Below are 22,349 nucleotides of genomic sequence, written 5' to 3'. Positions count from 1 at the left end.
ACTGAACCACAGGATAATTAAGGTTGTGAGGGAACTCTGGAGGTCCAGCCCCTGCTCAGAGCTGGGCTGGCTTCCACATGAGATCAGGTTGCTCAGAGCTGTGTCCAGCTTTCCCAGCGCTTCATGCCACATAAATGCACCTGAGCTACACATCTGAATGTGCTGAAGCCTGCCCATCCATCCCTTTTCCCCAGAAAGCCTTCATTTTGGAGCCCTGTGCAGGCCAAACGCAGAATGACAAGTCCCAGGCGGTCTTTGGGAAGCGGCTGCGAATGCTGGGCAGATGGTGCAGCCTTTGCTGCAGTGAGAATACAGCTACAGGGTCTCCCAGGAAAGCAGCAGCTATATTTAAATCACTCTTACGAAATCCACATTGATATTCATAAAAGACACTTCAACACCTCTTTGGTGGCTCGGAGCTGCAGCACACAGCATGGGGAAGAGCACACATGTTCTGAGACCAAGGCTTGCTTTCATTTTGTGGCTGCAGCCTTGATAGCGGCAGGCAGAGAGCACAAATAGCACAAAAAAGCACAACCTCCTGGAGCACAGTCCTGGACAATCAGCATCTAATGCTGTGGGAGAGCCTGGGGAGGATTTTCCCCAGGAAGGTGTGCGGCCCTGGGATGGGACTCAGGTGTTGGGGGGCTCTCAGAGGGGCCAGGCTTCAGCAGAGGAAGCCCCACCACCCTCACCTGGCACAGACACAGCATCCACCTGATCCATCCTGATCCAGCCCTGCATCCACCAGTACTCCTGCAAGTCCAGCTGGTGCCAAGCCTGGCAGAGCTGCTGATGTTCCCTGCATGTCTCACCACCAAAGGTGGCCTTTATCCTGCTGGTCTGCTTGTTTTAGGGAGGAGGAGAGAAGTCAGCAGGCACAAAGGTCAAAGGTGCTTTATTTCCATCTCCCTGCGGCCCTCTCGGTGCTTGGCAACACGGCTGTCTGCTCTTTCTTTTGCTTTAGGAAAATGCCTTTCACCTTATCACCACCCTGATACAAACTTCACCTCTCCCAGCAGGGAAGAATGGAAAAACCTCTTGATGGAAAATCTGAGAAGCTCTTTGGCCACTCTCTGTGGGGAGCAGAGTTTAAGGGGGGTGGTGTCACCCATCTAGAGGGTGACACGGCCACTGTGCCAAAAGGCAGATCAAAGCCAGAAAACAGCCTACTGCCTTGTCCTTGTAGCTACTGAATTTCTCAGTGAATTTCTTTGTCATGTTATCCTCAAAGCCACCTAGGTTTTTCTTTGGCACTGAAAACCACAGACACCTGTGGTTTTCAACATTTTCCTCACAGAAAGGAGGACACTGAGGTTTTTCTCGTGCAATGAACTGAGGTTTTTCTCATCTTAGCCCATTTTTGTTGGCCTTTAGACCTCCTAGGAGCAATACCTAAAGTCAAGACGTTTGTGAGACGCAAATACACTCACGTGTGAGTGCCAAACCTTGTTTATTTTTTGTGCTGCTTCATGGCAGCTTCATGTCCATATGTGGGCAACCTAGTAAAGCATAGAATGAAAATCACATTAATAACCCCAGAGGAATCAGAAGCATTATTCAATATTTAAAATTAAGCAGGAATCCAAACACTTTGCTGAATCATGTTCTCATTTGCATTAGAGCACAGAGCTCCTGAGTCACCAGGTGTGTCTAACATGAAGCAAAGGTGATATTCCTGTTCAAGCACCTTCCTAGGATGAGCTTGGCTCCTGCTCTTGAAAGGCTGGAGAAACTCCAGGGCAAATTTCCAGAAGGGATTTTTCTCATCCCATTCCTCTGCACAACCCCAAACCACAGGGGGCTGTATACAATACAGCCACTTGGAAATTTTACTGAAAACTGGAGGGTCCCCTTGTAACTACTTATCTTCTCCAAAAGACTCCTTTTGCTGCCTGTTGCATGCTTCCATAGGCCTTCAGCTTGCTCTGGGATGTGCTCTCAGGGAGGCTGTCTGCTCTGGGTGCTGGGAGATGCTGGGAATCTCCCCAGGTCCCCATTTGTACAGACACTCCCATGCACATTCCCTCCAGCTTCTGAGACAGCAAACAGCAGGAGTCAAATATGCCACTTGGAGAGGCGTTTCTAATTGGGCAATTTGTTAATGTAGAAAATGTAGTTTACCATTAATTGTAAAGGTGGAGCTGGTGAGCTCTTTTAAAAACTTTTCTTCCGCCTGGTGTTCAACAGATGTTTAGGAAAAATCTCAAACAGTCAAGGTCATTGGTGTGTGGGAATATACAAGGAATTTCCATCTCCTGCAATGAATCAAAGCCACCATGTTTGAGGATGCCATTTTCCATGCAAGTGCCTTAATAGGGACACCTACATTCAGCCTTAGATATCTTAAGTCTCTCTGAGTATGACTTTGACCAGTTTTCTTTTATCCAGAGAACCCAGCATGAAGCAATTGATTAGCTGGCTAATATCTCTGCCACTATAACAAACAATAATAAAGACATCTATTTAATGTTTCCCTTTCACTGGAGCCCTTAACATTTCCATTTGCACAGCAAAGATTACAAAGGGCAGAGTTAAGGGTAATTATTTGACTTCTTTCCTGACCTCCTGTGCCACAGGGCTCCCTCCCATTTTTGTTCTTTATCAGCCCTTTCTGAAACTGAAATCGAGGAAGCAGGAAAGTACCTAGAAAGATAGAGAAAAGAGCAAGGAGTGATCTATTCATAAATAGATCTGCAGGAAGCTTCCAAACTGCAGCTTCTCCCTTCATAGTTTCAGGCATGTCCCACGGTGGCTACTGTAATATCAGAGGAATGCTTACTCCTGCTACTGCTGCTAATCTGGGAGCAGTCACGTGGCTCAGCTGTATTCTCTGTCTCCAAAAATTTGACTTTTAACCTTCCTTTGCTACAGACATGATGTATATTTCTTTGACATGATTCCAAGTAGCAAACATGCAAAACTCTGACCTATAAGCAAGGCAAATGGAAAAAAAAAAAAAAAGATATTTATGAGAATAAAATTATGTGAGCCTGCGGGAAGGGGAGAGAAAAATCTGCCTGGGTCATTTCTGTTTGCTTTCCCCTAGGAATAACTTTGGGAAAAACAGCAAAATGTTAATCTGTGGAGAAAGAAAAAAAAGAAAAGGTGTCCTGAGGTGCAATTAAAAAAAAAAAAAAAAGAAGAAGGAGAGCGGCAGCAAATGTAATTATTTATTCGCGCTCATTTACGTGTCAGATGAAGCTGAAAGCTGCCAGATAGCTTCTTTTCGACAGCTTGGAGTTACTGTTGGGAACAGATCCATGTATGGAAGCGAAAGCAGAAAAGCATAGATAAGCTGAGATCCAGCTATGCAAACCATCTTTAGAGACACTTAAAGGACAAGCACCCCAGCTCCTTTCTTTCTGGTAAATATAGAGACACTATCATATGAGGGCTTTTTTCCATTCTGCATGACCCACAACTGCTGAGCCTCGGCTGGGGTAAGTGAAGAGCGACTCAGGCATTTCTTGGGAACACCTGGGGATTCGGTTGGACTGACATCCTGGGAAAAGCCGTAAATCTGGGGCAATGGGATGGCTCCAAGAGCTGGATAATGGTTAAGCTCTCTGAGTAGGAAACATGACATGTAACTGCTCTGCCGCTGGAGGGACAGGAACTTTCCAAGTGTCTGAAGGAGGCAAGAGAAAAATGTTGGAAAACAAGAGTTTTTTCACTCAAGAAGTGGATTCACAGACTGGGTGATGATAGAGCTTCAGTGGGCAGGAAGGATCAGTGGTGGTTGCCAGTATCAGAGTGTCTCCATGTTTCTATTTTAAAAAATTTATTTCAAAAGTCAAGGGCTTTTTCTTCCCTGCTCTGCACTACTTTCGTTTTGAGAAACATGTTTCACTTGGGTTGAGCTGACTGGACATTAGGAAGAGCTCGTTGTAAACGACTGTTGTTTTTCTTGGCACTTAAAGGCAGTTTCCCAATGTTTCTCTGTAGATTTGAGGTTGATTACATCCTGTGCAAGGATTTTTGGTTCAGTTTTAACTGCCATTGCAGTGTTGTGAAAGTCAGCTCCAGCAAAACCAGCTGTGTGCTGTTGTGAATATTTCCAAAGTACTGAAGTAATAGGTCTCCTTCAAACTAGCACAGAAATGTGTCAGCTCTGGGAATTGGGCACTGTCACAAAAGCAGAGTATAGCCTTGGCAGAGAGGCTTTCTTCACCAAGTGTTTTGTTAAAAAGAACACAAAAAACCTTTTTATAGCCTTGGCTTAAAATCTGGTTGGTATACAGTGGTACAGTTAAACATGAGGTTTTTCTTTAAATGCTAGTGAATGGCTTTGGGCTAACATTTCCTCTGTTTTCAGGTGTTATAACATTGTATTCATAGTCCCACTGCAAAGTTCTAGGTAAAGCATTGTCATTTTTCAGGTGGTTAATAGACTGGAAAAAAACCATCAGAGCAGGTGAAGTGCAATTATACAGAAAGAACTGAAAATAATATCAGGAGTATGATTGAAATTGTAAGAGATTTCCAGAAATATGAAGGATGATCGTAAAGGGAAATCACTCGACCACAAATGTCCTAAACATTTCCATTCATGAATGAAAATGCCTTCCCTTGTCCTTACATAAGAAGAACATAATGGAAGTGTTTGCTTGTAACCCCATAGTAGAGTCTGCACTTGAAAGGGCCAATACCCTCATCTTCCCTTATTTGGCCAGCATCTCCACAGATATTCCCACTTTCCTCAGCTTTCACCCTCACTGAAATACACATCTTGTCTTTGTCTGGTTTCCTTTGTCTGTGCTAGGCAAACTTTGATTCTTTTGAGAGGTATCTTTTAAACACATGCCACCTGCCTACAGGAATGCTAACACAGAAATCAGTCTTTAAATAATTGGGGTCAATAAATAGCTTTTAAATTGCTAGTGAGTCACTAACCAATAAACCTTTTAGCTGCTAATGCTATGAAATAACATTTCTGCATTTCATTCTTACTCACATTGCTTCCATTTTCTACTGGATATGGTCCTGGTTCATAGGTTGCTGAGAACCTGCTAATGTCAAAAATTTCTTCCTCAATTTTTCCTTTTTCTCCCCAGACTGTGAGCTTTCCCTTCCCCAAGAGACACAAAGACAGCTGATACGTGTGTGGTCCCCTGAGCAGGGCGTTACCCGACAGCTGTGCTGGGCAGGCCAGGAAGAGGATGGCAGGATGGACCTGGAAAAGCTGGGACTTATTTAATTTGCAGTTTCCATTTGGTGCAGGGCCTGGGGCAGTGAGGCCTGGTTGACAAAGCCCTGGTGGCATGAGTCATCTCTTGGTTGCCAGCCCCAAGGCAGACTTGCCCTTTATGCCCCCCTCCCTCTATCAGGAGCACATTAAGGCATTAGCGCTATCACTAATATTTATTGCTCTTATCAGTGTGCTGGCTGCTGTTAGTATTTACTATTGATTAGCCAGGGGTACGGCTGGGATGTGTTCAGCCCCTTGAGTGCAGCGGGTGGGATGTCACTGAGAGACCCCAGCCGTGAGTGCAAAGAGCCCCACGGAGCATCAGCGATAGTATCACTAACATCTTTTACAAGGGACTAGTCATTAGGAGCGCTGCAGTCTCCGAGCATCCGCCGCGAGGTCCTCCCACGCTCCATTCTCTGCCAGAGTGCAGGCAGGAGAGGGGGAAGGGGGAGCTCTGCTCTTTCTCACCATCAGCCTCAGCAAGGCTGGAGCTCAGTCGGGGCAGCACTACACACACCAGGAGGGAAGGACCAAGGGCAAAGCTGAGCTCTGTGCCTATTCCTGCTGGCCTCTGGCAAGGGTAAAGCTGTCCTCGCCCCAGTGGCACCTGGAGGGAGCAGGAGTATGTTCTGTGTCTCATGAAAGCAGCCAAGGCACACAGGACTTCTAGATGCACCGGTGGCTTCTGCTCCCAAACCTTAGTGGCTTTAAAAAAACCAAGCCAAACACAGCTGGGTTTCAGACAACACATCTGAAGAAAGTCTTTGCACCGGGCATCCACAGTGAGTCCCTGAATTCAGACTTTTGTGTGAGAAGGCAAAACCACCTTTGTGGTTTACAGTGTGCCCAGGAAGAGAGCATCCCCAAAAAGAAATCAGCAAGGAGAGCTACACCCTGAATTCTCTCAGTAAGAATTTTGCAAAGTGGGTATGACTTGAAGTAAGCCCACTGCATATTCTCCTCCTCCAGACACCTCAATGGTTTTGTGGAAGGATGATGTTTGGACACCATCTCTGTCGTTTTTCTAGGAAGTCAGAAGATTGGAGCACATTCTGAGGACATGCTGACAGACTGATCCACTTCTCTGGCCAGATGCACACTACTGCCTATGTCCTAGCAAAATGGGCTTTGTGCAATGGCTCTGCCTGCTCCTAGCCTGGAAACCTGCAGACCCATTTGCCAATTGAAATCTGATTTGGAATTCGGGAATTCAGGCCTCTTCAAAAAAAAAAAAATCTGAACATGTCCAGCTCTCTTTGGTTTTCTCACAAAAACAAAATCTTCCTATTCTTACAGGAAGAGGAAACAACAGCACAGCTTTAAGTAGTGGTGGTGTTTTCTGACAATTGACAAGTAAAGCAGGGAATTTATGAGCAGACATTCATTCTGGAGTTGATCCTTGGGGGAACTCACTTTTATTCTGGCAGCATATAGGGGAAAAACAGCAACAATGCAGTAAACCTGGAGGTCTTCAAAACTCAGTTTATTCCTATTTAGGGCTCCAGCCGTCACTGTTATCTAATCATAAATCTATTCTTATTGCATGGGGTCACTACTGCAGGGCAAAGATAAAGTTATTTTGATTTCCATTATTCAATATATTTGGATTTCTTTTATATTTTATGCTGAACTTCCTCCTAAGTTTGGGATGTTTGTTTTTAGGATCTTTCCCAAATCCTTGGAATGCTGAACTCTGACGTTGCTATCATAAAATGCAGGTTTCCATTTGTGATGTCTCCAGCTGAGTCTTTTCCAGAGACATGAGGGAGAGGGAAGGAGGGGAGAGGGAGAGATAGGAAGGGAGAGGAGAGGTGAAGAGGGAGGGAGAGGGATGAGGAGAGGGAGAAGGGAGTGAATAGAAGGACAGTGGTAAGCAGCTACTGTTCTCTCCGCGCTCTCTCTCGCTTCCTCTCCGCCGCCTACTCGCCTCGCTCTACTCGCCGCGCATCTCCCCTACGCTCTCCGCTCCTCTGCCTCTCCATCTCCCCCTCCTCCTCTCGCCTCTCTCGCCTCTCCTCTCCTCTCCTCTCGCCTCTCCTCTCCGCTCTCTGCCTGCGCCGTCTCCCTCCTCTCTCTCCTCGCCGCTCCTCTCCTCTCCTCTACTCTCCTCTACGCACTGCAAGCGCCTTCCTCGTCCACGAGCGCTCCCCTCTGATCTTTCTTCTCCCTTTGTGTCCTTTCTGCCTCGAAGATAGAGATAAGAAGAGAGAGAAGAAACCATGTCACGCTGGAGGAGGGATGCCACATGCAGTTGATTGATAGGGCGACAGGGTGGGCATAGGAGAAGGAAAATGCTAACAGAATTGGTATTCTGCAAAATGTGAGCATTGGGTACAGGTACAGTGGGAAGACCCATTTGGATTCCACTCAGCTTAACAATGATTAATGACTTATCTCTAAATAACCAAAAAGGACGAATGCTCAGGAACTTCTTCTGCCACAGAGAGCTGTTCAGGTATAGATTTTTCCCTGCCAGGCAGGAGATTCAGCACTTGGGTTGCTTTACTCCCCATGGGAACAAAGTGCACTGAATAGTATATAAAATCCCTTTCTTGCCATCAGTCCCCTAGGGCTCTCAAGCTCTGCTCAGGATGGATTTCACCAGAAGTTTTGTCCCTGTGGTATTTCCCAGGTTATCCCACAGACCACAGTGTGCCCTGGAGGTTGCAGACTAATCCTGCATGACACCACCACACATCATTTCCTGCTCTTCCAGAGAAATGTTCCTTCTTTCACTGGAACATCAATCTGGAGTTTTTTACCCTCTTATATAAGCAAAAGCAAGAAAATAGAGGAAAATGTAAAAATAACAAAACATGGAAAGTGCAGGAATGGGGCCTGCAAAACTATTGCTGCCTTTCCATGTCCCCCCAGGCAAAGATTTCCTTGAGTCCCTCTTGGAAACGCACAGGAAATGCTCCCTTGCTGTGCTTTAGGAATGGTATTCCCCAGTTTAATACTGCCACCAAAATCACTCTGTGCTGCTCCCTCTCCCCTCCAATTGGAGGCACAAAAGGCAAAGATCACGGGTCGAGACAAGAACAATTTACTGGAAACAGCAATGGGATAAGAGAATGAACGCTAACAGCAACAATACGGAATGTCAGAGGAGATAAAGAAAAAAAACCACTCACATAGAACCACCCCCCTGATAACAGGGGAATCTGATGGCTCCCCCAGCCACATTTTCTGCATCAGGAGGAAACCCTTGTGCCCAGGACAGTTTCTCTTCCCGCTGCTCCTGACCCTGTCAGGGGGTACAGAATAACTTTCCAGTCCCAACCATGTCCCCTTCTGGCTACTACAGCCCTGCAGATACCGAGGTCTCCCCGGCTACAGGGAGATCTCCCATCTCAACAAGCCCTAGGAAGCAAGGGACAGCACATGAGCTCAGTGGAGGTGATCAAGGGGCCTGGCCCACAGCGACTTGGGCATGGTTTCAGCCTCAGGCAGAGAAGCCTGAGGAGTCACGAAGCAGCTGATGGGTTGTGCATGTCCACCTAAGGCATTCTCCAACACCCTCAGGATTTCTGCAGGGGCCTAGGGTTTTGTGGATGAATGTATCTCTTGCCCTACAACTCCTCCACCCTTCCAAACCCACTTGGTTTGACACCTGTTTCTAAAAGAGGCAACCACACATCCCGGCTTTAGTGTGGGAACAGGGATCCCATCTCCTTGAAAGAGCCCCCTCCCAGCATCAGCGTTTGCCACATCCACACACTGGAGCAAGGAAGCAAATCCAAGGTGACAACTCCTTTCCCAGCCTCCAATTCCCAGCTTGCTGCTTGTACTGCAGCCTGGCAAGCAGGACAGGAGAATTATCCCGTGTTATTCTTTTGGCTTACAGGGAGGCTCCAAGCAGAGATCTTATGCCTCTGCCCTAGACGCAGCAATAAACTTCTGGATTTGCTGCTGCTGTGCTGAGACTGCCAACATGTACACAATAAAAGTAAAGCCTTCCTGTGGCCACAGACCACAACATGCTAGTGATCCGTGGTATTATCCTGTTATTTAGTGAGTCATCCTTGCTGCTGAAAAATACACACAGCCCAGTAAGTTGTTAACAATAGCACTGGATGTGAGAGACTGGTGTTTGTTTTACTCCAGTGTAACTTATTCCATATGGTCCTTTAAAGCATGCTAAACGTTACATTGCTTTGGGCTGCCAACTATCATTTCAAGATGAACTCACAGATCTAGAACATAGCTACTTGAGGCAAGGCTCTGAAAGCATTCTCTGTCCAGGAAAAACGCCCAGCTTGGGAGCAAGACAGATGTTGGGGATTGCTCTATCTTTATCTGGATAAGCAGGTCCCCACTTTTATTGAGTGGCCACAATAGTGATGTTTACTGCTGCTCTGCTGCCTGCTATGACATCTTTCAGATGTAAGCCACATGCACAGGGCAGAAGCTGTATCCTGGCCAAGGAGATAAGTTTAATTTCTAGCATTTACCTCTTATGCATGTTTTTCCAAGTTGCTGATGAACCAATTATTTGTGGAATCCTAGTATGTTTTCCAAATCTCCTTGGTAGCCTTAATTCATGAGAAAAATACTGCAAAAAGGGAGACATGCAGCTGTGAGAGGTGTCCTCACTTCACTCTCTGACTACATTACTCAAAGGTTTAACACAACAAGGTCCAGCACCACAGTATCCTTGTGTTCCTGCCATCTTCTATCCTGGACTTAGCCCACAGCACTGCTTGGAAAACAAACACATTAAAAAGTTTTTCTTGTCACCAGGGGTGTTCCCCAGGCCTCAATATCAGGATGAGTCCTGTTTATTTATTTAGGAAATGGTGGAATCACCATTCCTGAAGGTATTGAAAAGATGTGTAGATGTGGCTGCTGGGGGACGTGGTTTAGTGGTGGACTTTGGTGTGTTAGGTTAACAACTGGACTCATGATCCTAGAGGCTTTTTCAACCTAAAACATTCTGTGATCCTCTTTTTTTAGCCAATGGTTGAAGAAAAGAGATGCTCCACAAAGCATCTTTCTTGATAAGTGGGAGATTTGCCTTTTGGCTTGAGTTGATGTGATCCAAAGTGAAGTTTTAAGAGCAAGACTAACTGACACTTAGATTTTTTTAGAGCCTTGCTGATAACCTCACCCTTCCCCTGAAGTGTGACATGTGTCCAAATTAAGCTTGACAAAAGAGTTAATCTTGAAGGTTCTCTGCTGTGTGTGTACAAGGACCATGGAGATGTGTATGGGGATCATGTGAAGGAGAATGGTGTGTGTGGGATGTGAACCTTTCATTATCAGAGAAGAGAAATCTTTGTACTGTTTGCCACTGAAAATCCGCTCAGTGGGCAATGATTTGTCTGTTGTCAGTCATCAGGTAGGATTCAGGACAAACAGTGATTATTTTAGAAAAATTACTCAGACCCTTTCTAGATGCTTAAAATCTCCAAAATAAATCACCAAAGACCCACCTGAAGATCCATAATTTGGTGAGAGTCATTGCATTTTCAGAGGCCGGGACAAGTCTGTCTATACGTGCATAATCTTCATGTGTACCTGGAAAGGGCTTTAGGGTGTTAGAATGCCTGAAGATGTACCTCCACAATAATGAACTAAAAAAGTATGCAGCCTTTTACCCCTAATTTCAATGTTCTTACCTTAAAACTAACCAGGCAGACTATTTTGAGCATGGCTTGAGGCACGGACCTAGAAGATTGCTACAAAACAATAATTACAAGCTGTGCCACTACTGATGTTTTCTAGACATTTTCTGTCCCTGTTGATGAGAACATGCCAAATTTTAACATTTGAAACACATTCTGGTTATCTTGAAACGTGCCTTGATGTATGCAGCTTATGGAAAATCACACAGCAAGACAAGTTTGAAGGCTCTAACCATAATAAAGTTGATGTTTTGCCAGCACAGACGCCCTGCCTTATCCTGAGCTCTAACTTCATTTTTTGTCATTTGACCCATGTCCCTTCTTTTGTGGCAGTGTCTTATGCAGACACTTCACTTCAGCAGGGTCTTGGCCACACAAAGCCATCTGCAGGAAAGCCCTGTGCTGAGTCAGGCTCTTTGAGGAGCTGGGTGTGTGCTGGATGTGGCAGATGTCAGTGACCTGGCTGACTTCAGGTACAGCCTCACACCTGCACTGCCGTGGTGGTTTTGTATAGGAGGTATTTATGGCAGTGATGTAAAGTTTTTGTGCAATTGACAATTTGTTTGAACTACCAAGAAGTTGTATATGCTTGTGGGAAAAATACGTGTTAAAGATGGAAGAAACCTGTGAATTTTTTCTTTTTTTTCTGGTTGGTAAAGAAGTTACACGGCTGGCCCAGACCTTGTTTTGGTTAGGTTAGGCTGGGCAGCCCCTGCTGTGGGCACTTTCTGGGTTTTTCTAATTAGTTGCTGAATAAAGGGAGAGGAGAAGTTATAAGCTTCTTTCTTTGGTGTGTTACTGCTGAGTTTTAGTTTAGTTACTAAGATCTTTGTTACTTTTCTTTAGTTGTAACTTTGATCTGTAAGGTACTGAGCCTGGCTAGGGTTAAGTGACTATTTGTAAGCCCTGGATAAGACATTAACTTTTTTTAGTGCTTCAATCTTCTTCTGAGTGAGGCAAAATAATAAAATATAGGCATATAGAAGAACAACATAAAAACACTGAAGTCAGTAAAGAAGAAGTCAAGTCCCAGATAAGAAGGATGAAGAAATGCCTTTAGTTTTAAGGTAAAATCCTCTTGTAAAAACAGGAAGAAAGACTCTTTTTCCCTACAACGCATGAAGGTATAAGGAAATAAAAGTGTTCAAATTATAGATATCAAACAAAGGCCTCCATGCTAAAGTAAGCAAATATCAAGCCAAGTGTAATCCTATGAGACATTTGAACAAAGAAAGAAAGAAGAGTAATGAAGGTCCTGTAACCCCAGGAAAGAGAAGAAGATTTCTGTTCCTAAACATGAAAATTATTTCAAAGATAGATAATGAGAAGTTTTACCTTTAAACACTAAACCAATACCCCATTAGTTTAAATACCCCATAAACACAGCTGTAAGAAAAGCTTATAGAAAGTGGGAGGGATTTCATGATTACAAATCTCCCTGGGTGGCTGTTATTCATGAAAATTAGGAGCCACAAAAGAACCGTTTTCTTGTGGAGAAGTCTCCATAACATTAACAAAAGAGACTTCTCTCCCTAAGCAAACTGCAGAAAGACCATTCTAAAAGTAGTAAACTAACTGAAATTTTAGGCATCCTTTCTTTACATTGTCATTAGGAAAGAAAAAGTTGCAAGGAGAAGAAAAGTGTCATAAAAGTTTTGTTCTAATTCTAATTACTCTTTCTCTTAGTTACTATTAATAATTTTTTTCTTTATACCCTTTTAAAATTTTAAACCTGCTTTACCTTTCTCCCAGTCCCACCCCACAATAAGAAATGAGTAAGTACATTCTAGTGAGTACAACAGCAACTGGCCAACACTAAACCCACCTCAGCTGCTCATTTCTCACGTTGCCATAATCAAGCACGCCGCTGACCAAAGGCCCCAGATCAGTCCTGGCTGTGTCACCTCCTTTACCTCATAGTTTGGTTTTGCCTCTTTTTTTCTTCCTGGGTTCTGCTTCTTTATCCAGTGCCTCTCCCCCAGACAAGCCAGTGATTAAGCTGGTACCCTGCCTTTGTTATCAGCAATGTTTCTCTTTCCTGCCATTTTTCCTGCTGCTGTCTAGTCAGTGCAGCTGCGGATCAGACACAGTCAGCTGCATGTACATCACCCCTCTTCTTACACTCTGCAGGTTCTGGTAGCTTCTCATACCTTTATTTCATGTTGTCAGACAGCCATAAGTCAGGGTTAACCAAAGATATTATTTTCATAGAATCACAGAATCACAGCATGGTTTGGGTTAGAAGGGAGTTTAAAGATCATTCATTTCCAAGCCCCCTGCTATGGGGAGGGACACCTTCCACCACACCAGCTGGCTCAGAGCCCCATCCAGCCTGGCCAGGAACACTTCCAAGGATGGGGCATTCACAGCTTCTCTGGGCAGCCTGTTCCAGTGCCTCACCACCCTCACAGTGAAGAATTTCTCATTAACATCTAATCTAAATCTCTTCTCTTTTAGTTTAAAACAACTAGCATTGTTCTGTCACTATCTGCCTGTGCAAAAAATGTCTCTCCCATGAACATATTGGCATGTGAATCACTCTCTCTTTTGTACACTTTTAAAATTAATAGTGTTGCTGTTACTGTTCATTTTCTTATCTCTCTGCTGTTTCCAGTAAATTGTTCTCATCTCAGCCCATGATCTTTGCCATTTGTGCCTCCAGTTGGAGTGGGAGCAGCACATGGCTTCAGTGGAGTATTAAACTGGGGAATACCATTACTAAACCACAATAGCCTGGAACAATACCACAAAACATAAGTGGGATTTACCATGGGCTTCAGAGCAGCAGTCAGCTCTCTCCCCTGGTGTCCTATGAGCTAAATGGCTCATCCACCCAGGAAATTGGCTGCCAGCCTGGGATGAAGGTTGGTCTGCTCTCAGGTTGTGTGAAATTGGATAGTTTTGCCACCTGGACTTTGCAAAGCTCTTCCAGCATGGCCCAATTTCCAAAGTTCTGACTCTTCAACAACACCAAATTTTTGTCCAAAGCCTAAAGGAATGTCTTCTTTCCTTTCAGCCTAAACACAACCTCGGTTTTCTCTCTGTGATATGCTCACTGTCTTCTGATTGCTCATCTCAGATCTTTCTGGTGAAATGATGTTGAGAACTAGGTCACCTACACCTGTTCTGAGGTTTGCTCATCCTGATCTGAAAACCTTTCAGTGATAAAAGACACACTTGTCCCTCTTTAGAGACCACCCAGCTGCCCACACCATTCCTCTCACGGCTATAAAAAGTTTTTCCGTGTGCCAAACTTCAGTGTCCCTGCCTATAGTTTAACCCCCTGACTTCTTATCATGTCAACAGGAGGAATGGAAAGCATCCACTCTTTCAGATGTGCAAGGATATATGTCTCCTCTTGACTTGTCAGTTTGCATTCCTGCAATGTTTCCTCTTGAATCATGTCTTCGAGACCTCTCACCCCTCTTATTTCTTATGCAGCTGTTGCCTGCTTCCCTGATGCCATTGGTCATGTAAATACAGCTGTTATCTCTGGAATCCACTGATGGCACATAAAATCCAGGCACTGTTAGCAGCCCTGGCACAATTACCAAAACACCACCCTGGTATCCTGAGATGCAGGGGGCAGAAAGTTTCTGAGAGACTGAGGTGCACATGGAAGGGAGCTGGATGAGAAGGGAAAGCCTGGATTCCCATCAGGCCTGTAAGACACTGCCCTACCAAGCACACAGCTGCCTGCACACCAGCAAAGTGCTTCTACAGCCTCAGAACCAAAACACATTTCAGAGAAGCTGGGTACATCTCCCCAGAAGAGCAGAAGATTTCCTTAAGGGACTTGGGGATTTCTAACCGTGAGGCAGGTGGCAAAGGAGCATCTTCAATCATTTTAAAGCATCATCACAATCCAGAAAGACATGATAAAAACATTCAGCTCAGGGCAGTTTTTGAACAGGCCATGTTTGATATTTCAAGGGGGAAACAGTCTGGCACGTGAGAGCATGGAAATTTGAAAGGAGAATCCAGTCTTACAAATGGTGCAGTTTCATATCTCCAAACCCATAACCACTAAGCAATCAGGAAGTTACATCTGGTTTCCTTGTTTCTTGTTTTTTTTTTTTTTTTTTTGGTAAATTCTCTTTACATGCAGGGCTTCAATTCCCACATTTAGGGCATGCAGCAGTGATTTCTGCCTCAGCACTGCTCGAGCAGGCAGCACAGAGAGGATGAGCATTTTTGATTTGTGCATCTTCAGACAAAAACAGAAGAACTGGAGCAGACTGTGCCCAAAGAGCAAGATCTGTGTGTGCACCAGGGTGAGTCCCTGGCCAGCAGACTAAACTGTGGGGAAGGAAACTGGGAAAAGAACCCTGCAGCTGTCTCAGCTGTCCCAGGGGGAAAGTCAACCAGGAGCAAGGACACAGGATTTCTGCAAGGTGCCTTGGGAAGGCCAAGGAGCACAGAAATTCCAACCACATGGGTCCCTGTGGCCTAAAATTGACTGATAACAGCAGAGAACAGGTTCCTCTGTCCCCAGGACTCGAGGACTCGTCTCTGGCAGAGCCCTTGTGTGCTGGAGGGACACCTCGCCAGGCAAGGCCACTTGGAGGTGAAACAGAGCAGAGCTCGGTAAGTCAAAGCAGCAAGGAGCCAGGGAACATTTCCATTTCTGACCAGCCACCCTCAAGGACAGCAGATCAGAGCCCACTACAGAGAAGAAAATTTCCCTTCAGGAGAAATCATTGCACAGCCTCTCACCTAATGGCCCTGGCTTTTGCAAGGTGTTCCACCAGCCTTCTTGATCTAGAAGACATAAATAAAATATCAATACAATGCTTTGTGCAGCTGAGGCCAGTCACATCTCACTTTTAATAAAAAAGGCCATTTTCCCTGGAATACCCAGCCTTGCTGAGGGCTGGCAAACAGATGATACAGAGGAGGCCAAATCACTTTCACAACCAGGGGCCACAGCCAGAACCATGCACTACATCTGATTTGCCTTGTGCTCCCACTGGTAACTATGGGAACCTTGCTCATGGATCAAAGGAGGAATGGGGCCAGAGCTGCTGGGGAAGCCTCACAATCCCCAGTTTGCAGGACACAGCTCCCAGACAGTGCCACGTGGTACTTGTACTTCTGTTTTTCTGGAAGTCCCAGCTCCTGGAGTCATGTGATTACTATTTCAACACTCTTATGGGGTTTTTTAACTTGCTTCTGGTTGCCACGTCAATTGGAAAGCACCAAACTCCAGGGCTCAAGAGCAGAAGACAAATCCAGAGAACAGAATATTTGTTACTTTGTAATTCTGTACTTAAGGGAGATTATTTTTTGTTCAACCAAAATTTTTCCAGGCCTTGGAATGGTGGTGAAGGGAGCTGGAGTGTCAGCTGGAGAGTGCTAATGCCAATCTGATGGCAGTGCTACCCCAGGGCTGGCACGCTGCCCTTCCATGGCCCTTTGCAGGGAAGCAGCAGAGTCACTGGGCTATGGCTTTCACTGGGAGACAAATTTCAGTCAACCTTGCATCTGCATTTTGAGTCCCTGCGTTCTGAAGTCTTGTAACAGCAAAACAAATATTCATTGGTATCATGGTTTTGCTAGGGAAAGATGCTAAGGGACTGCCAGTTCAGCAGGGGACATCTGGTCCCTCATTTTCCAGTGATTCAGTGACTCCAGCTAGGAGCTGGTTTTTGCCTGAGAAGTGGGAGTGAGATGCTGGTGTTAGCGTGCACTCCTGATGAGACAACTGACAGCTGCCAGAAGGATTTTTTGTTTCCACCCCTTTGAGAAGAGTGAGGAGACAGTTTGCACCTTGTACATCTTTCACAATAAGCCCAGCTGCTGAAGTCATTCTGTGTACATATTGAAGTTTTCCTGTACATTCCTGGTGACCAGAAAACGAGTTTTTACCACAAAGAAAAGTATGACTATGAAGCAGAATTTCAAGAGAAGAACGTGCATCTTGTTTTTCAGCCTAGATGTTTGCAAAATATGTGCAACTCTCCCCATTTCCAAGCTTCCTAAATTCAAGTCCAGCCCCTCTAACTACTCTTTTCAGTGCCCATGCAGCAGGTGATTTCCAGTGCAAATATACTTTTGTGTCTGTTACACACAAGCAGTGCTCTGCAAAATTTGGCCAGTCAATGTTTCTTCCAGGAAAGCTCTCTCCCTAGCTGTTAAATGCTATGCTCATTAATTTGTGCTCTGGATTTATTGTTTAAACATGCATAAAACACAGCACAGAGCAAATCTCCAGGGGGAAGCTCTAAAGGGGCACAATCTTGGTTTCTCCATTTACCTCTGCAGGCTCTCCAAGCAGGGGAGTGACAGCAAATCACACACTACCCATTTCTCACAGGTGTGCCCAAACATTCCATCAAACACTGCCTCCTCCCCGGGTGCAGTCTGTACTCTCAGCTTTCCAGGGGAGAAGATCCTTTCACCTTTCACATCCAAGCCCCCTGGCTGGCTGATGGACAACTGTGATGCAATCAGACCTCCACGGGATCACTGGGGCTCACACTGCACCAGGTACTTGAAAACAGTTACAGAGGCACTGTCTAGAGAGCTCAAAGAGAAATATATTGATGTCCAGCACACAAAATTTCCCTTCCTACTTACTGCTGTGTCCCGCTCCATCTGCCACATTTCTAAATGCCTGATTTATCCTCCCAACACCAAAGGCTGGTTTGAAGGTGTCAGTGAAAGGAAGTGCTCAAATTGCTGGAAACGATGTTTCTAAGCATCTTTTTTAGAAACACCACTCTCCAGGGATCTCCAGGTCTCTGCCAAGAACATGCATAGGAGAGCCAGAGAATGTTCAGGGAGCGCATGCTCATGTCTGCTGCAGCAAGGAGCAAAGACAGATGGATGGCAAGCAGAGGTGACAACCCATCTGCTTCTGCAGGACCTCTCTGGCATCTCCTGAGGGACTCAAGGAAAACCATGACCAGAGATAACCAGCCAAAGCAGACTGACTGGTAATCCTCCAGCATCATCTGCGACCAAAGCATTCCACTGAGCAGATGTTCCAAAGAGGGACAAGAAATGGTGGTAGGACAGCTCCTTGGAGATGAACATGCTTTGGCTGGGCTGAGCATTGTCCTGACCTCTTGTCTCTTACAGGGAGAAATTTTTCAAGCAAAAAGTGCCAGGGGCTTTGTGTCCCCCTCCTCTAAACTGTGCATCAGTTCAGATGTCTTTTTTCTCAAGGCACAGCGCAGAGAATTGGCCTGCACCATTCTGTCCTGTGCTCAAGGCTCCACAGCCCACTAACCCCATTCTTTGCCAGGAGGAATTGCCTTTGTGCTCTGCACATGCAGACAATACCCAGAAACCTCCTCCAGCAACTGCAGAGAGATGCAGGCTGCTATCAGGGAGAGCTGTGGGTGGGCATGAATGAATGAGGGAGTGAATGAGCCGTTCACTACTACTGGCATGAGAATCTCCATGGTTTGGAGACGAGTCACCCGAGCTGTAAGCATGGCTGCAGTGGCAGGTGCTCACCTGCACGGCTGCAAAGAGTGACAGGCAGGTGGAGGTAGCTGGAGCAAGCAGCTGCCTCTCCCAGCACAGCGCAGGCTGCAGTCTGGAATGCTGGAGCACGGATGTGCCCACACGGTGACAGAAGTTGCTGTGTCAGGACATGAGCAGTCGTGCTGGGTTTTTGCCTAGAGCATCAGGCAGAGCGCAGGAGTGTTTGCTCAGCTCGCCCAGCAGATCTCACAGCCCATGCAGAGCTCCACTCTGCCACAGCCACCACTTCAGCTAGCTTGGCTGAGAAAAAGCAGGGTGAACCATGGCCACTGCAGTGGGTAGCAGTCCTGGAACACAGCACCTCCTCTCAGCAGCTGGACTCACTGTCTCTCCCACTCCCTGACTTCCACCGTTTCCTTCTGAGCCCATCTCTGCCTTTCTCTTGGAGGCTGTAAGAAATTAAGGTCTAAATGTGCCTGGAAAGGGGTGTGTGAGGGAGTGGGGCACATCTTCTCCAATCCTCCCAGCCTCATACTCTTCCTAACCAGTCACTTTTGAAGCAGCCAGATCAAAGCTGCTCTCATGTTCAGATGGGAGTGCTGCTTCACCTTTTCTGTCCCAGTGCCATTAGGGCTGGGTGGGTACAAAGGGCTCCTGGACTAATGAGCATCACCACAAACACTGACAAACTCTTTGTTTTCTTCAGCTCCCCTGGAATGTCACAAAAATCCCGCAGCTGAAGCAGCCTGAGGGTCTCAGCAGGAGGCACTGGGAGACAGGAACGCCACTGCAAGCTGCAGAGAGAGGTGAGTTTGGAGGAGCCGTGGGCACGCCTGGCTCTTCAGAGGGCAGCTCACAGTGGATGCCCATCAGCACAGCTTTGGTTATCCAGAGGAGCTGGGTACTGCATTCACTGAAAGAGCTGGAAGTAGGTCAGCAACATTACTGAGGGAATTAAGGAGTTTTAGGGAGAACTCCATGACTAAAATTTGAGTTCCACTGCTTCCTGGTGCAGTGATTGGATTTCAGTGTGCAGGGTGAAAAGCACCACAGGGATTGTGTGTGCTGCAACCATGCCAATTTCTCCTGCTCACACTATCCTTTTGCCATGCCAGCTTGTGCAGTGCCTTGCATCCTGCAGCCACTGCCAAGCCAAATGCCACTGATACACATCCACTGCTCTGCTCAGCTCCTGAGCCCAGCACAGCACTGGGCATGCTGCACATATTTAGCTGTGCTCATTTCATATCAATGGTCCTGCTGGGAGAATTGAGTACCATCAAAGTACCACACATGGCCAGATGCAAACTTATCCCTCCTCTAAAGAGTTTTAAATCAAAAGAGGTGAAGCAGAAAATCAGAGTTAGCTATTGGACACAAAATCCTGGTTTTTTCTAAACCAAATTCTTATATGGAAATGCCTTTCATTCCATATGTAGGCAATAAGCTCTTAAAGTGAAATCAAAACTAAATAACACCCGTAACTGCTACAGCACTAATTATAAGTAGCTGGTTAGTTGGTTGGCCAGCTCATCACAAAGTGCTTCACAAAGGAGTTTTGTGACAGTGTCCAGGTCCTATCCCTCATGTTGAACAGAGAAATTTAGTTTTCCAACTCTGCTGAAAGACATGGTGGTGCAAAACTCTTCAAAAAAAATTTTTTTTTTTGAAAGCAAGTAAGAAAAGCACAAATGAAATTCACAGGTAAAATTTTGGGTTGCTGTCTTGCTAATGGTGACCAAAATTACAGGCAGAGCTGACACAGTAAGAGGGAGAGGGTGTCAGAGGGTGCAGGAGCTAAAACATTATCTCTGCTTCCCCACAGTTCTTGTTGCGCCTGAGGATCTGGGCACAGAGGGTTCATCAAGGTCGCTGGGAACTTGCACACCAGCGTGTGAGCTATTTGCTCTGGTCCCATTTTAAGTTCCAAAGTCACAGAGTTTTGCCTGGAGGGTGGGACGATGGGTTCATCTGCTCCTTGCTGGAGCCAGCGAAGGGTGGAGGAGTCATTCAGGCATGGTGAAAGGGGAATTGCCCACAGGAAGGACACTTTGGTCAGCCTGAGGTGCAGCAAGTCCTTCTGTGCCAGGCTGCTGCCTTCTTGCAGGACCTCCCTGAGCGGGAGGACCCTCCTGTGGGGACAGGAGACTCTGTGGGTTCAGGGGCTGACCCAGCTGCCAGATGTGAGGCCAGCTCCCAGGAGGGTCCCAGATGACCCATATGCTCCTTGCCTGTCACCCCATGTCCCCTGCTGACCCTGGCCACAACTCTGAGGATGTGAGAGTGGGGGAACGTCAACCCAGGGCCCCTTGGGATGCTCCTGACCTCCTGCCTCCCCACAGCGGCCATGGGCAACACTGTGGGGCACGGGGACAGACACAGCAAGGCACTCCTTGTACACACGTACACGGACACACATACACACACGGACAAGCACACGTTTCCCTTCTCTCCATCCTTCCCAGGGCTCTCTCCCTCCTGGAGGGTGCAGATGGGTTCAGGATCGCCCTGGCCGGCTGCAGGTCGGCCGGGGGGCTGTGGGCAGGGGCTGACCGACCAGGGTGGGGTGGGCTGTGCTGGGCTGCGCTGGAGGCAGGAGGGGCATGGATGGGGACTGTCCCGGGCAGGACGGGTAGGGCTAGGGGCAGGCAGGGCAGGGCTGGGGACTGCCCCAAGCAGGGAGGGCAGGGCTGCTGGGGGTGGGTCCGCAACCAGCCCTGCCTTTCAAAGTCCCTCGATCGGAGGAGGAATTCGGGAAATATTTCCAGCAGCGGGAGGACGAGGAGGAGGGCTGCAGCTGCTCCCCAGGAGCAGGGACGGCGGGTGTCTCGCTGCCCGCGCACGGCGGCCGAGGGATGCGGAGGGAGGGGAGGCTGCCTGCGGGGCGGGCCGGCTGAGCGCATCCCCGGGCGCGCGTGAGAGTGTGTGCGCGCGCGCTCCCTCCATCCATCCCTCCATCCCTCCCTTCCTTCCTCCCTCCCTTCTCCCTCCCTCCCTCCCTCCCTCCCTCCCTCTCTCTCTCTCTCTCTCTCTCTCTCTCCCGCCCGCCGCCGCAGCCGCGCACCGGGGCTCCGCCGCCCGCCCCGCCGCGATGCCCCGCCGCTGCTGAGCCGGCCCCGGCGACGCCCGCTCCCGCAGCCCGCCAGGTAGGACCGAGAGCGGCAGGCTCCCGCCCTAACCCTGCCCAGCCTCACGCTGCTTCCCAGAGCGCGATCCGAGTGCCGGCGGAGGCTGCCGGGGCGGCACGGGGCACCCGGAGCCGTGCGGGAGCGATGGGGAGGCGGGGGTAGGATGCTCGCACTCGCCACACACACCCGGGAACGCTTCCTACAACCCAGCCGCGGCACCTCCAGACGGGCGGAGGGGCTCGCCGCCCTCCCCCGGCGGCCAATCGCGACATGTCGCGACGGGAGGAGCGGCTGCGGCGGGGGTCGCTTCCCCGCTAGCCCGAGAGCCCGAAGGCATTGCCGGGCAGGTGGGGTCGGGCAGGGGCTGAGGCAGATCCCCTTCCCGGGGGGCTTCGGGCGCATCCCCCCGTGCGCGGCGGGGTGCGGTGCCTCCGCCTGGCGGGGCTGTGCGTGTCTCCAGGCAGGGCTGCTCTCCCTGCGTGAAACGGTTCCCGAGGTGAGTCGGGCTGTGAGTCCTCCGAGGTCGGAGGCACCTGCAGCCACGCCGAAATTCCCATTTTCGTCTGAAGCAGCGTGCGTTGTTAAGGGCTGGCATTAAGCAGCGCTCATCACGTAGGCTTTGTCTAGGTGGAAGCATGGCTGGGGCTCTTCCGTCATCTTCAGTTTAATTCTTTATTCACAGCCTTGTTGCTTCCCTCCCCGCCGAGCCATGCAAAACAACTCCACGCTCTGCTCCGTCTCCAAGGCGAGAGCAAACTGCCAAAATGTTGCAGAAATGCAGCAAGCATAAGGGAGGACTGGAGTCTGAAAATGAAAGCTGTAGTAAAATCACAAGGTCACGGGTGTGAGGGTGCGAGCGTGTGCTTTCAGGGATCCTTTTCGCTTGCGCTTTGCAGGAACCTGTTCATTCCTCCAGTCCCAGATGTTACAAATTCGCAAGTCAGGCAATTGAAATGAGAGCTGAGA

At 47.7% G+C, this 22,349-nt stretch overlaps 1 protein-coding gene across 4 annotated transcripts in view; it reads left to right on the top strand.

Moving 5' to 3' along the window:
* The first annotated feature begins 3,365 nt into the window (after positions 1-3,365).
* SLC8A1 (solute carrier family 8 member A1) overlaps positions 3,366-22,349 on the top strand; it is a 122,833-nt gene continuing 103,849 nt past the window's right edge. For 2 of the 4 annotated variants that reach the window (XM_050973136.1, XM_050973135.1), the window contains exons 1-2: positions 3,366-3,443; positions 18,962-19,061. The gene's annotated coding sequence lies outside the window, so the exon portion shown is untranslated. Of the gene's footprint in view, positions 3,444-18,961; positions 19,062-21,316; positions 21,402-22,349 lie in introns of those variants that run through there. The other 2 variants (XM_030235280.2, XM_050973137.1) reach the window with 1 other exon arrangement.

The sequence above is a fragment of the Serinus canaria genome, chromosome 3 (genome assembly GCF_022539315.1).
Source record: "Serinus canaria isolate serCan28SL12 chromosome 3, serCan2020, whole genome shotgun sequence".
NCBI lineage: Eukaryota > Metazoa > Chordata > Aves > Passeriformes > Fringillidae > Serinus > Serinus canaria.
This window is presented reverse-complemented; position numbering and strand designations above follow the sequence as displayed.